This window comes from Neophocaena asiaeorientalis, unplaced genomic scaffold (assembly GCF_003031525.2).
Source record: "Neophocaena asiaeorientalis asiaeorientalis breed wild unplaced genomic scaffold, Neophocaena_asiaeorientalis_V1.1 scaffold342, whole genome shotgun sequence".
Lineage (NCBI taxonomy): Eukaryota > Metazoa > Chordata > Mammalia > Artiodactyla > Phocoenidae > Neophocaena > Neophocaena asiaeorientalis.
This window is the reverse complement of record NW_020174037.1, coordinates 2,148,592-2,162,533: the sequence shown is the minus strand read 5'-3', so window position 1 is coordinate 2,162,533 and position 13,942 is coordinate 2,148,592. Positions and strand designations below refer to the sequence as shown.

At 39.0% G+C, this 13,942-nt stretch overlaps 1 long non-coding RNA gene across 1 annotated transcript in view; it reads right to left on the bottom strand.

The window, feature by feature from the left end:
- The window catches only part of LOC112405298 (uncharacterized), a 72,155-nt gene that overhangs the window by 46,635 nt on the left and 11,578 nt on the right, over positions 1-13,942 (bottom strand). The window contains exon 2 of the long non-coding RNA XR_003004315.1: positions 13,644-13,757. This is a non-coding gene — a long non-coding RNA (uncharacterized LOC112405298). The remainder of the gene's footprint in view (positions 1-13,643; positions 13,758-13,942) is intronic.

Below are 13,942 nucleotides of genomic sequence, written 5' to 3'. Positions count from 1 at the left end.
CACATATAATTTTAATTTTCTTGATTGTTTTTAAGGTTGTTGTTTTCGTTGAGCATAAGGTGGATTTTACTGCATGTGTAGGTAGCAATATCTACAAATGATATTTTTCCTTAACAGTCTACCTGGCATATGTCCTCACTAGGACATATATCTCTACTTCATTCTTTTTACCGATATGATATTTCATAGTGTGGATGAGATGTACCATAACTAATTTAACTACTCTGACATTGTATTAGGGTTTCCAAAGAGCATCACCCAGAGAACACCATTCATAGAAAATACAAAGTGAAAGGCATCTACTGGACATGTGCAGTGCATTGCCCAAGTGGTCCCGCATTTAAGTATTTCCACTTTTTTCAATAATACAAATGGTGTTGGAATAGACTTTCTTCTCCAGGTCTGTGCCAGTATCCCCACAAGCCAGATACCCAAAATCGGAATTGTAAAGAAAAGAGTATGGATGATTTAAATGGTGATAGACACTGCCAGAGTGATTCCAGAAAGACCCTACCATTATTCTCCCACCAAAAGTATAAGAGAGCACTCATTTTCTTCCACCCACACTAAAACATACACTGCCAATATTTATGTTTCTTGTCAATGTGAAGAATGAAAACTGGTACCTGACTTTTGGTTGCTTCAGCATCTTTTCATATGTTTACTGACCTTTAGAATTTCTTCTATTCGTTTATATTATTAATTTATAGGCACATATATAGCTTACATCTGCAGTGTCCAATATGGTAGAGACTAGCCACGTGGCTATTTGAATGTAAATTAATTAAAATTAAAGTTAAATATTTAATTCCTCAGTGGCACTAGCCACATTTCAAATGTGTATGTTCTCTGATAGAAAGGAGACAGTAGAGACTGAAGATAAAAGAGAATAAAGTGATCATTAGAAACTAAAGGGAAGATGGAGAAAGTAGTAGGATTACAGAAAAATAGCCATAAACATAGACAGCTAGTACTGAAAGGAAACTTGGAGATGATCTGATCCCATAGTTTTCAAATTCTATTTTGTGAAGTCCAGGAATTCCGTACAGATGCACAGATCTATACATTTTAAGATATGTTTCAATGTAATTTAAGGTTGTAAATAAAAACATAGACTCAAATTTCAGCACATCATAGGCCATTGGAATTTTAACTTGTTTTACCATTTTGTTTTGGGGCAGACCTGAAAAGTTTTCTGGTGTGTGTGTGTGTGTGTGTGTGTGTGTGTGTGTGTGTGTGTGTGTTAGAGAGAGAGAGAGAGAGAAGACAAACTTATGGAAAGTATGTCATTGGGTAGGAAGGTTATAGCTCTATGTGGAAGGTTTTTTAAACAATTCAAGACAATATGTCAACACTTATAACTGTGACCAAAAGCAAGCATGCTACCTTAGCTCAGGCACACAATACCCATGCAAGGCAGGTCTCTGCTACATCTGCTGGACACATGCTCCCATCTTCAATGAAGAGTCAATAGTGCAATACGAAGGAAATGTCAATATATACGGTCAGAATAGTATGTTATATAGATAGCTTTAAAGCTCGTTTTAAATCTTAGAGGCTTCTGGTTTGACTTTTTATTGATAAACTTTCTGCAAATATTGAGCTATTATTTCATTTTTGTATTTACAAACGTTCTCTTTTTTTCACGAGATGTAAAAGATACTCTTGAAGCAAGAAAGAGTTACGTGGTGAGAAAGAGAATATTAAAAGGGGAAGTCAGATGTGTCATATTAGCATGTATTGGTGTATCCACTCATGTTAACCCATTGAGAATCATGTAAGGAATGAAGGCAAGTGCTGGCAACTCTCACACAAGCGCGCTTAAAATTCACACAAGATCAAGAAACTACATGATGGAAGGAAAAACTGGAGGAAGCTATGTTTATGATCATAACATCGTCCCCATCTGCAGCAGGTTTTAGGCAACCAACTACTTCAAAATAGTGTTATGGTCCCTGACAGGTTAGTCCTATCTAAACATCAGACAATGAGCAATAAAGTTAAGTCTTTCTACTTGCTTTTTTCAATGTTAATTGAACAGTTTGAATGCTATCAAATTTGATGCAAATTTCTTGTTAGTGAACATGCACTCTCTCCCATGGCAGAGAATCAGATTCGATGAAGGGAAAGTTTTAAAACCCAGTACTTTTAAACAATCCTACTCAAATGTAAGAGAATGAAACTATTATAAATATATACACAACTGTTTCCATTTTCTGATGATATGTCTAGAGAGTACTGGGGCACGAACCCGCGTCCCCTGCATCGGCAGGCGGACTCTCAACCACTGCGCCACCAGAGAAGCCCAGGAGTGAAATTTTTTTTAATTGATTTTTATTGGAGTATAGTTGATTTACAATGTTGTATTAGTTTCTGCTGAACAGCAAAGTGAATCAGTTATACATATATCCACTCATTTTTTACATTCTATTCCCATATACATCATTACAGAGTACCGAGTAGAGTTCCCTGTGCTATACAGTGGGTCCTTATTAGTTATCTATTTTATATATAGTAGCATGTATACGTCAATCCCAATCTCCCAATTCATCCCTTCCCCTCCCTTTCCCCCCTTGGTAATCATGTTTATTTTCTACATCTGTGACTCTATTTCTGTTTTGTAAATAGGTTCATTCGTACCATTTTTTTTAGATTTCACATATAAGTGATATCATATATTTGTCTTTCTCTGTCTGACTTACTTCGCTCAGTATGACAATCTCTAGGTCCATCATGTTGCTGCGGGTGGCATTATTTTTTCTTTTTTATGGCTGAGTAATATCCCATTGTATACATGTACCACATCTTTATGGATAAAGGATTGAAATTTTTAACACCCAAAATACATGATGGATTAGTGCAGGCTGTCAGTTTTATGAACTCTATCATGAATTTTACTAATAATACTGTGGATTTCCGCATATTTCTTATTTTTCTATGTTGGGTTCATGCAGATGAAAACCAAAAAAAATGTACCTTACATTGGCCAATGTGTAGTTAACATCTACACAGATGATGTGAAAGTAATATCTGAGAAGAACACAGATGTAACGATTCTCTTAAAGTTCAGCACAATGTGTTCAAGCAATCTGAAGACTCTTTAACAGAACTGTAGAGTCAAACATTATGTGTTAACTTCTTACAAACATGCAAGCATCTTTCTAAATATTGTTGGATCAAGCCATATAAATAATGAATTACATTAAGATACAGCCTTAAAACTGCAATTTTTCAGAGTTATTGGTAATTATATTGGCAGTATATTACAGAATAGCCTTTTCTTTACAGGAGACTTACATGATGAACTGAAGGCAAGGAGCTAGTACAAATATTTCAAAGATTCTAAGGGAGGAAAAAAATTGTGCTTGTCAGTGAAGGAATTCCATTTATTAAGTAGCTAACAAAAATACAACAGCTTTTCAGAAATCCAGTATTTTCATGCTTATAATTGCAAATGAGGTGTCAGAAAGGGAAATGAAACTTCAAATTTCTACTGAACGGAAAACAAAGTAGATTTTTATAGCCTTGAAAAATGACAGAGGTGTGCTAAGACATGTGAGATTTTTTAAAAATGAAATCACTGAGAAATCTTATATTGTTATCAGATATATTTGAAAAATATTTCCTGCCAGAGACATTTCAACCAGCTAGATAGGAGTGAGTTTACCTACCCTCCCCAAATGAAACACTTACCAAGTAACCTAAGCGAGCGGCTATGAGATAATGTTAGTGATTCAGCCTTGAAATAAAAATATCCTATTGCTTCTCTTTCAGTCTTCTCTGATGGTTAATGGAAGAATAAGCTTAACCATTGAAAACCTGTTATCTTTTGTAAAAATTTCTCTAAGTGAATCAGCATTTTTGTCCCATAAGACCAAAACAAATCACTGGAATAACTGGATTCTGACACTAGTTATTATCCATAACTCCTGATTTCAAAATTATGTTTAATGACACATAATTCTGAAATATTTCAGTTGCCTTTACAATAAATAATAAGCATGCATTAAATAAATATGTGTATATATAAATATATATAAGTGAATACATACTGAAACTAAGAAAATTATACTAAATATTGCTTTTTCTCTTATTATACATTTGGGTTCTTCATGTCATTTTGTTGAAAAGAAATACTGCTAGAAATGAAGCAGAGCTGATTTCTTCAACTCCATTTTACAGAAAAGAGATTACAACCAAGGAAGCAATGAGCACCATACTTCAGATCATGGTCTCTAGGTTCTGACAGATTTGGGCTTAAATCCTGACTCCATCACTTATCTTCTGTGTGCCACTGGCTATATTTCTTAGTTGCTCACCAAGTTTTAGTTTCATCGTTTGTCTGATGAAGGTAATAATAGTATTGACCCCAAGGGTTCTTATTATGGTTACACTCAATGCAGCGAATTCTGTTAAAAAAGAAAACAAAATGAAACATGCCCTGCATGGGAAAGTGATCCAGTATCACCCATAAGTCAATAGTTAAGCCTGGACAAGTTAGTTGTCCTAGTTATAGAGTTCTCTGCATCAGACTAGTCTGCAGTGAACCCAGTGGGAAAGTTCCTTCGGATGAAGACGCATATGGCTTCTTCCTCTGCAAGCGGGGGAAAGAGGCAGGAGTCCAGAAATTCTGATCTGGAAGGTGGACAATGGCCAGAAAGATTTCTTAAGTGGTGGTTAGTTTTTCTGTTGAAAATGTGGGTTTTGAGTGGCATCGGAAAAGGTGGAAAAAGTCTTTGTAGCAGAGAGTATGAGATTAATAAAATTTATTGAGCTGCAGTTTTGACTAAGTTTGGAGACTTTGGAAGAATATGAAGCTTTGAATTCCAGTAGAATTGCTGCAAACTCAAGATTTGCTACATAGCAAATGTGTGGTTTTGGCAAGTCTTTAATATCGCCATACCTTTCTGCTGAGGTTACTGTGGCAATTACATTAGATAACATTAGGTGAAATTCCAGGCCTGTTGCTGAGGCCCGCAGCACAGAAAACAGACACGTGGCCCAGATCCTCCTAGACTGTGGGCTCCTTGAGACGGGGAAGAGTGTCAGACTCAACGTTTGTTGAGTGTTGAACAAACCCTGAACTCTCGTTTCTTATACTCCTTGATCTGAATATTTGACGTTTGTTCTGCTAGTGGTAGTCCAATTTATTAAGACTTCTTCCTTCATCTTTTGGGCTATGTTACTACCCCCAGCCTCTGGTCCCACTTTGTACAGGTATTATGTGATTTAGCAGTAATTCACGTAAAGGCTTCAGCACAGTCCCAGCACACAGACACAAATTCAAGTTCCAGTATTTATTATCTTCTAAGTGTCCTCCCCCGTGAAATGGGATAATAATGCAGTTTTCCTGAAGTCTAAATGAAATTTCTAGATGTGAAAAGACTTTTCAAATTAAAAAGTGCTAAATGAATGTTGATTAACATCTTCAATAGAGAAGAGCTAATTTAGGTATCTTCGATAAAAGACAAAACAAACATTAAGTGCTAGAGCTTGAAGTTTTCTCACTAAGTTCTCAAACTGAAGGATATTCCTCCTATTAACGTGTTGGTTAAATGAGGTCTCTCCACCTGCATTCTTGAAATCATTCCCTCTACCCTTTCCAGGAAATTTGCTCTATCCGTCAATGAACTGGCGCCTCTATAAGATCAAACTGCAGCTAGTAGTTTGCACAGTTAACAAATCAGTGCTTGAAAAAAAACTGGCTAGAGGACTCCACTTTCCAAGGATGCTATAGAGGAAATGCCTGTGTTGGGTGGAAGACAGGACTAAAGCGATAGGAATGTTGAATTGGAAAGGGTTTATATTCCAGTGCTTACCACAGCAAGTGGATATTTATCTGCTTCTGCTCAAGCATTTCTAGCCATTTGAGTTTCAGGGCACCTTCATCTTTAGAAAGCTCTTTAGATTGCATTAAATTCTACCTCTCCTTGGGTCACATTCTCTCCTCTGGAGCCATCAAAACCAGCCTCTTGCATCTTCAGTGTGAGGCTGTCAAATATTTAGAGAAAGAGGTCAGGCTTTTCATCTTTGGAGCATGTTATTTGTCAGCACACAAGGGAGCTTGAGGGAAGGGTGGTCAGTGGCTTTGAGGAGCATCTCAGACAGGGTTGGGCAAACCCTCTTTAACCACAGTCTGTATCTTGATTGGCCACATCAGATCCAAAGAAGCCACAGGATGTCACTAGACCACCCAAATCTGTCCCTTCTCTTGAAATTCTCTTGATCTTAGTCATACTTTTGGACTCTTCTCATTTTCTATAGCATATTAAGTAGCACTTTGGTAAAAGACATGCTTCATGTGGGAAAAAACCTCTTACATATTGCATAGCTACAGGGATTATGATTCCATCTCATTTTTTCCCCTCTCAGGCTCAAGTGTCTTTCTGTCAGCCTTTTGGTATTCATCTCCAATCCCTTCTCCTTCCTCATTTTCTCACTGTATAATTTCTTCCTTCCTTTCTAATAAGCCATTTGAGAGGTTCCCAAACCATTTTACCTTTTCCTCAAACAGGGTGACAAAACGGCATGGAATATACACACAGTCAGGATGGCCTCAGGCAGGAAGAAAATTATAAGGGGACAGTAGAACCTCTCAACTTCCATGCCTCTCGATGATGGGAAGGCTATGGTTAGATTCTGCAGTGAACCACAATTCTGTTGTCTAGCTCCAGGTACTTCTAACTAGCTGCTACTTATAAGTAGACCATGGTTTCCTGTTACATTTAAGCCGGTGCATCTATTCTTATTTTTTCATCTCACTGTTCGTTACTCAGTCACTCATTCAATGAATAAAATATCAGTCATTTCCATAAGTCTCTGCGGACCTGGTTTCAGATATTCAGCAAGACACGGGCCTAGTCTGCTAGGATTTCTCATTAGTATTTGTAAACTGGTAGCAATAACACGCATCGTGCGGATGAGCTGTTATTAAATATTTTATATACTTCATGAAGATCCTTATGACACTTCCATGATGTATGCAGAAGAGAGATATTCTTAATAATTATCATTCTAAAGATGTAGGAACCAAGGTTCTGGAAGATTGTTTGCCTGGACAGATTGTATGTGGTGGGGTTAAGACCCCAATGCGGGTCTTCAGACCCACAGTCTCACTTTATTTACCTCACACTGTATTACTTGTGCTACTCCTTCCCAAAAAGAACAAAAAAAACGCACCATGGAAAATATTATTACGTACAAAAAGTTTCTCCTAAATTCTTCACCCTTGGCTTAAAAAAAGGAACACCATGAAATCTCCCTAGAATACTTTAATCTGAAGTTCTGTCTCTTCTTCTAAAACCAATGTATTGTACACCCTCTTTGACTTTAACTCATGTTCATTCATCCACTGTGCTTTGAGCGTCTTTCTTGTACCAAAGTGCCAAGCATTGGGAATTCAAAGTTGAGTAAGAGATGGTCCTTGCTTTTGAAGAGTTCACTGTGCAGTACAGGGCATAGGGAACTCTTTTAAATGGTACAAAAATAATGATGCTTATAACAATAACGGCTAACATTTATTGAGTACTTACTATGTGCCAGACACTTATAAGCACTTTACACATATGGTTAAAAAATGCACAGTGTAATATGATTTATATTTTCTTATGAATACATATTACTTGCCCAGCTGGTATGCAAACTCTTTGAGAACAAGAGCCTTCCTTCTCAGTGTTTTGCTTACATTATATATGTCCTCAGTTAAACCAAAATGAACCAGTTTATGGTAGCAACCTGGGAATTATAAACTAAACTGGAATACAATAAAAACTTTCCTACCTGTTTTAATGACAGCTGCTGCCAAGGGACACAGATATTATTAGAAATCATTTTGACTAGGTTGAAAGGGGACCACAGAAGGACAAGGTTTAATAGCACATGAACTGGATGATAGCTGTAAATACATTAAAAAGTTTGAAAGCTGTTAGGATATGAAACACAATGTTTCACAGATCAAAAGTATACCTGGAGAATTAACCTTACAAGGGAAGGAGTAACAGATGAAAACAAGGGACTGGGGTATACAAGTCCTAGCTAGCTTATAAAGCAGTAAAGAATACAAATCTCAGTGGTTTAAGACAACAGCTCTCAACCAGGAGCAAGTTTCTCCAGAGGGGACATCTAATGATGTCTGGCCACGGTTTTGGTTGTCACAACTTGGGGAGGGGTGAAACTGACAGCGGGTAAGTAGAGATCAGGGATAGCGCTCAACACCCTTTAGTGCACCTGAGAGCTCTCCTCTCCACCCCCAAGAAAGAAGTACTCAGCCACAATGTCACTAGCACTGAGTCAGAGAAACTCCAGATTAAAATAACAAAGGGTCATTGCTCACTCCTACAACATGTCCACCACGGAGGAACTTAGAACTCTGCTCTGGGATCATCCTCATTCTCGGTCCAGGATTCAGGCTAACAGAATAACACGGCTGAGAGAAGAGAGAGCTTTGGTGTTTCTCACAGTGGCAATTAGATCATCCAGCTCTGAAATGCCATGCATCACTGCTGCTCAAACTCATTGGCCGGAACCAATCACACGGCCCCACCCAAGCCATAGGAGCCAGGAAGTGCAATTCTGAAACTAATCACACGGTCCCACCCAAGCCAAAGCAGCCAGGAAGTGCAGTTCTGAATCTAATCACACGGTCCCACCCAAGCCAAAGGAGCCAGGAAGTGCAATTCTACTGTTTGCCCCAAACAGGGGAGAACTCGTATATATGATGAATAGCACAAATGAGGGATGGAGGGCAGGAAATAAGAATAGTATGGGGAAGAATTATCACTGTTCTAGTCAGTTTAAAGTTCTGAAGTCAATGCAGTTTCCACTTTCAGAAAATCTTTACAGAGGAGGAAGTAGTATATTCACAACAAGTGTAATTCAGAGATTCCTCAGCTGGAAATGGTTAGAAATAATGCCTACCTCTTAATGTCATGTGAAAGCATAACCTCTCAATATGTGAAAGCAATTGACATGGTGCTTAATTTCTAGGAAATACTCTTTAAATAATTTCCTCCCCTCTTTCCTTTGCAGAGTGGATAGAAGGGCAATAATGTAGCTGAAGAATAAATTTATCAAAAATGGGCTACTTCTTTTGCGTTAGGGAAGAGAAGAAAACACTGTATTATGTACGATAGCTGAGGCCTTTGCTCCTTCTTGCCAGGATTGCATCAATTACCTTATGGATTCCATAACTCCACTCTCAGTCCTTTCCTCTTCTCCCTCCCTCCTTGACTTCAAAACTCTAAGTCAGTCCTTATTGTTTCCTTAATGAAAACCCTTCAGTGGCTTCTTATGACCCTCACTAGAAAACTCTAATTCCTTAGCACGGCATCCTCCCCTTTATGACTTTGTCTGCCCAACTCTCCATCCTCATCTTTCTCCCTGTTGCCCAACGATTTATATGTTCTCAAACGCAATGCTGTTATCCATGTTTCATGCCTTCTTGCAAACTGACTTCTTCTATACGTTGGCTTGGCAAACCGTACTCTGCCCACAAAAAGATCTCAACCCTCACTGTCCTCGGGAACATATTCTCTGAGTCTTCCCACCCCCATACTCATTTCTATGATAGCATTTATTAAGTTACATTATTTGACTGTCTAATTGCCTGTCTCCCCCATTCTATGTGAACTGCTTTTACCAGGGGCTGCATTTCATGTCTATAGCCACAGGATCTAGCCCAGGACCTGACATAGAATGGGAGCTCCACAAGTGGTTTTTGAATGAATCATTAAGATATAAATTTCATTTTGCTATGTCTTCATAATGATCGTTTCAGCACATGCATATTATCCAGCCAAGATGATATCAAACTTTTCAAAACCTTAAAACAAGGTAAGATTTTCCTTTAATAAATTAGGAAAAAATATTTGTGTAAAGAAGAAAAATGTCAATCCTCAGGTATTTCCTGCAGCATTATATAAAAGCAAGATTATCACCTTCTTTTCTCAGCAGTAGCTCTTCGGAAGGGACTGAATAAGGTATCAATGACTGAATAAAGTTAGATAAGTAAGTGAGAAAGGGGTTTCACCTTCTCTGTTCCTAGGAGTTTCCAACTCTTGCACCACAAATTCTACTTTTATTATCTGTCCTAGAATGGTCAGACTTGGACTTGAATCTCAAGTTTGCCTGGATCATTACCTCTGAAGACTCTTTTAGGAAACAAGGGATTCTAAGCAGAGCAGACAGGAAGACATCACAATTCTTAAAAAGCCAAGAACAGAGGCAAGTGAAGGATAATCCGAAGGATGAGAGCAGCAAAGATGGTGAAAGGCGGCGGGTGACGGTAGCAGGGAGGTGGGTACAGATGGCCTTGAAATGTATGGGGATTAGGACACACTGAAGAAATGGAAAAGAAGGCCAGTGAGACTGAAGCTCATAGGATAAGGGGGAGGGTGGTGGACCAGGCTGGAGATACTGCTGGGGCCAGACAGGGCCAATCTTATGCGTATGTTAGGTGTACAAAACAACAAAGGTGAACACTTGCTTCACGCTGCTTTGCAGTTAATTTTCTGGTCCTTCCAGAGGACCTTCTCCCCTGATACTGAAGGGTACACGAATGGAAAATGTGAAGCACTGGCTTATCACGTATCTTGCAAAGTCAACTGTACTGGCCCTAATTTGCAGATGAGGAAACTAAGACACAGAGAGGAGAAGTCAACAAGGTAGTTTACGCTGTAATCAACAGACAGGATTTCAACTTTTGTCTATTGGACCCCATCCTGTGGTGAGACTTTAGAAGCCAACTTTGTCTCCTCCATGATTTACCTGTGACCAGTCAGGGCTATGTATACTCATTCTGTGGGCAACAGTTTCCATTTTTATTGTTTTTTAAAATTGACCTCAACGTGATTTCCTTTAGGCCCAGCCTCTTTGTGGAATCTCTAATCTGGGATCAAAGCAGGTTTACATGGTTGTCTTAAAATGATCTCCTTCTGTCACCCCACCAGTCACAGGTACATTCAGGACTCAAATGCAGTCAGCTTTCCTTTGGCTCCTCTGAGACGTGAATCACTTGTCCACGCCAGTTACAGTTTGCTTAGTAAATTCATTGCTCTATCCTCAACAGGTTATTCTCATCCTACCTCACTTCTCTGGAATTTATAGGAAACTCAGAATTTGCCAGAGTTGAAATTGACTCACTGCAACTTCTCACTCGAAGAGATTTCGTTCAAATAAATCCTCGATGCATTCAAGATCTTAATGAATCAGCACATTCACGAATATCGCTCTAATATAATTTCTCCCAGAAAAAGAAATACTGAAACAGTTAAGTTGTGCCTTGATGATTTACTTAATGAGCAGTATTTGCCCGGGGTAGAGTACTGCCTGAAGTGGAATCAGAAATATCTTTTTCTCGATGCTGTACAGAGCGTATGGGGGACTCGTTTATGTCATGGAACCCGAGCACTGCCAAATGTGACATTCCATTCCTTAATGAATCCAAGGGTTCAGCTTTCTGGCAAGGGACTATCACTTTCTTAGGCTTCTTATTTTCTATTCCCTTTCAGCACCAGCTCTTGCAATTGATGTTCTTCTCTTGTTTAGTTTTTTCACAAAGAAATACAATTTATCACATTATGAGAATTGCTAAATCCTCGTCAAGGAGTGTGAAACCACAAAACTGATTAAGACACAAAAGCTGGACGGTTGGCTAGGTTCGGAGACAGAGTGGCGCGGTCGAAACGCGAGCTTTGAAAACCCACGTGATTTAACGAGCTTGTTGCAGCAAAATGATAAATCACGCCATATCCTGGCCCTGCGAGGTCCCTTGTGAATAGTTGAATTCACGGATACCAAATTCACAAATGCTAATGGTCTCCTCTGTTCCTGTAAGTTTTCAACTAACTTGTGTTTTGCTTTTTATGTAATAATATCCAAAGTCCTAAGTCCTTTGTGTATACTCAGTCTGCTCTGGGTCTCTCTTTGAGCTTCTGCCTTTGACTGTGAACTTGCCACATGACTTTAGTCTATTCATCGTTGACACTGACCTTATTTAGCACCCCAAAAGTCCCCATAGCCACTTCTGATTATTCTGTTCATCTGTTTCTACCAAACAGATTTTATCTGACAGAAGATATAAAGAAAAACCTAGATTGTCTAAGGACCCAGGTTATATTACTCTGGGTGAAACAAATGCTCACTAAAATAAACATTTTGAATTTTTTCAAGTGAGTCACAAATTCAATGAACTACTATATATTCACGGAAATTATGAATAAATAGTGATATAGGGAAATGATTGTGATGTAGTGTTAAGTGACAAAACAAGACACAAAATGACAAGTATAGTGAAATTTCAATGGTGTAAAAAAAGTATCCTGAAAATACTAAATCCCAATATACCAACAAATAGTAATCATATCTGGGTATGTGAATAATTTAAATTGTCCATTTATAGTACCTCAGATCTTCAATTTCTTTACAGTCCCTAAAAAAGACTATTCAACAGCTCCGTAGTACCTATGAAGTACCTTAGTCTTACAAGAATTGTAGACCAGCTCTTTAAAACACTGCTCAAATTCCTCCACAGTTTCAGAGGCTAAAAATCAGGGCCAGCAACTTGAGGAATTTAATAAAGAACAAGAAACAAATCCCAACTTCAATTCCCCTGCAAATATGACAGGATTTTAAAATGTGCCTGGAAAACTGCATCTGGGGTTTTGCCAATCCCATAACGTTTGGGACGTTTGCTGAACCCAAAACACAGCCGGGCCCACCCATCCATAATTAAAGCCCTCCCCCCAGATGAATTCATTGCTTTGTGGCACCATCTGTCTCATTCCCTTATTTACATAATAGGGAACCCTGCTCCGACTGCAGCAAATGAGGAGCGACAAAAGAATGGCGAGTGAAGATGAAATGTATACATGTATACATCAGATTATGTATAATATGGTCAGATCCTTCCAATTTAAAATTTTTTTAAAAATTCCAAAACCCATCACAATTTTCACTTGGGCCTCTTTCCAGCTCCCGGAACCTCCTTCCTCCTTCTGCTGTATCTGCAGCTCTCACTAATATGGCTTGTTTCACTCAAGGAGTTCATTTGTCACGTTTTATTTTATTAAATACTTTATTTTCCTCTTGTGGACCCTTTAAAATGCCAGTTCGAGAAAATGCCATAAATCAGTTGTGTTTGGTAGTCACTAAGGATGCAGAGGAGAAATAAGTAGTTTCATATTAACTTGAAATTGAAAAAGAAAACAAAAATTGTCCCCCATGTACAGCTTCCTCGAATCCTCATTCTCCTCTTGCCTGTCTCCTGGGAAGTTCCTGTCCTAATGATGGGAGCATGAGGACTGGATCTGTTCAAAGACAGACAAAGGGCTGATTTTTGAATATGCAGCAGTCACTCTAATCCCATGTTTTGTGTCCCTTCCTGCAGGCTGGGGCAGGGACACCCTTCCAGTGCCCAAGGCAGCCGCAGAATTCCTATCTGGGTTCTGCCACTAACTCTCAGCAAATCCACATCTGAGAACTTCAAATTCACAGTCAGTGCTCTGCTGCCCCGTAAATGCCTGCCTGGAAGCTGAGATGATGCTGTTCTCTATGGGTCTAGAGTCTCCCCCTTTCCAAGCCCCCAGACACAGAAGCAACTGGGTGGAGTGTTCGGGTACCTGAGTTCCTTCAGCTTCGGTACTCACCTTTCGCCAGGACTGAGCCCCGTCAGACCAGAGGGAGAAAGACGCCAAGACTTAGAGGTGTATATTGTCTTCTGCACCAAGCTGGGCTCTTTTGCAGTCAGGGTGACATCCCACCTGTGGAAGCAGCCACACTTCAGGTTAAAATGTGAGAGGCTAGAGTAGAGTTCCCTGTGCTACAGAGTAGGTCCTTGTTGGTTATCTATTTTAAATAAAGCAGTGTGTACATGTCAACCCCAAACTCCCGATACATTCCTCCCTCTGCTCAATATTCTGGAATAACCGAAATGGGAAAAGAATTT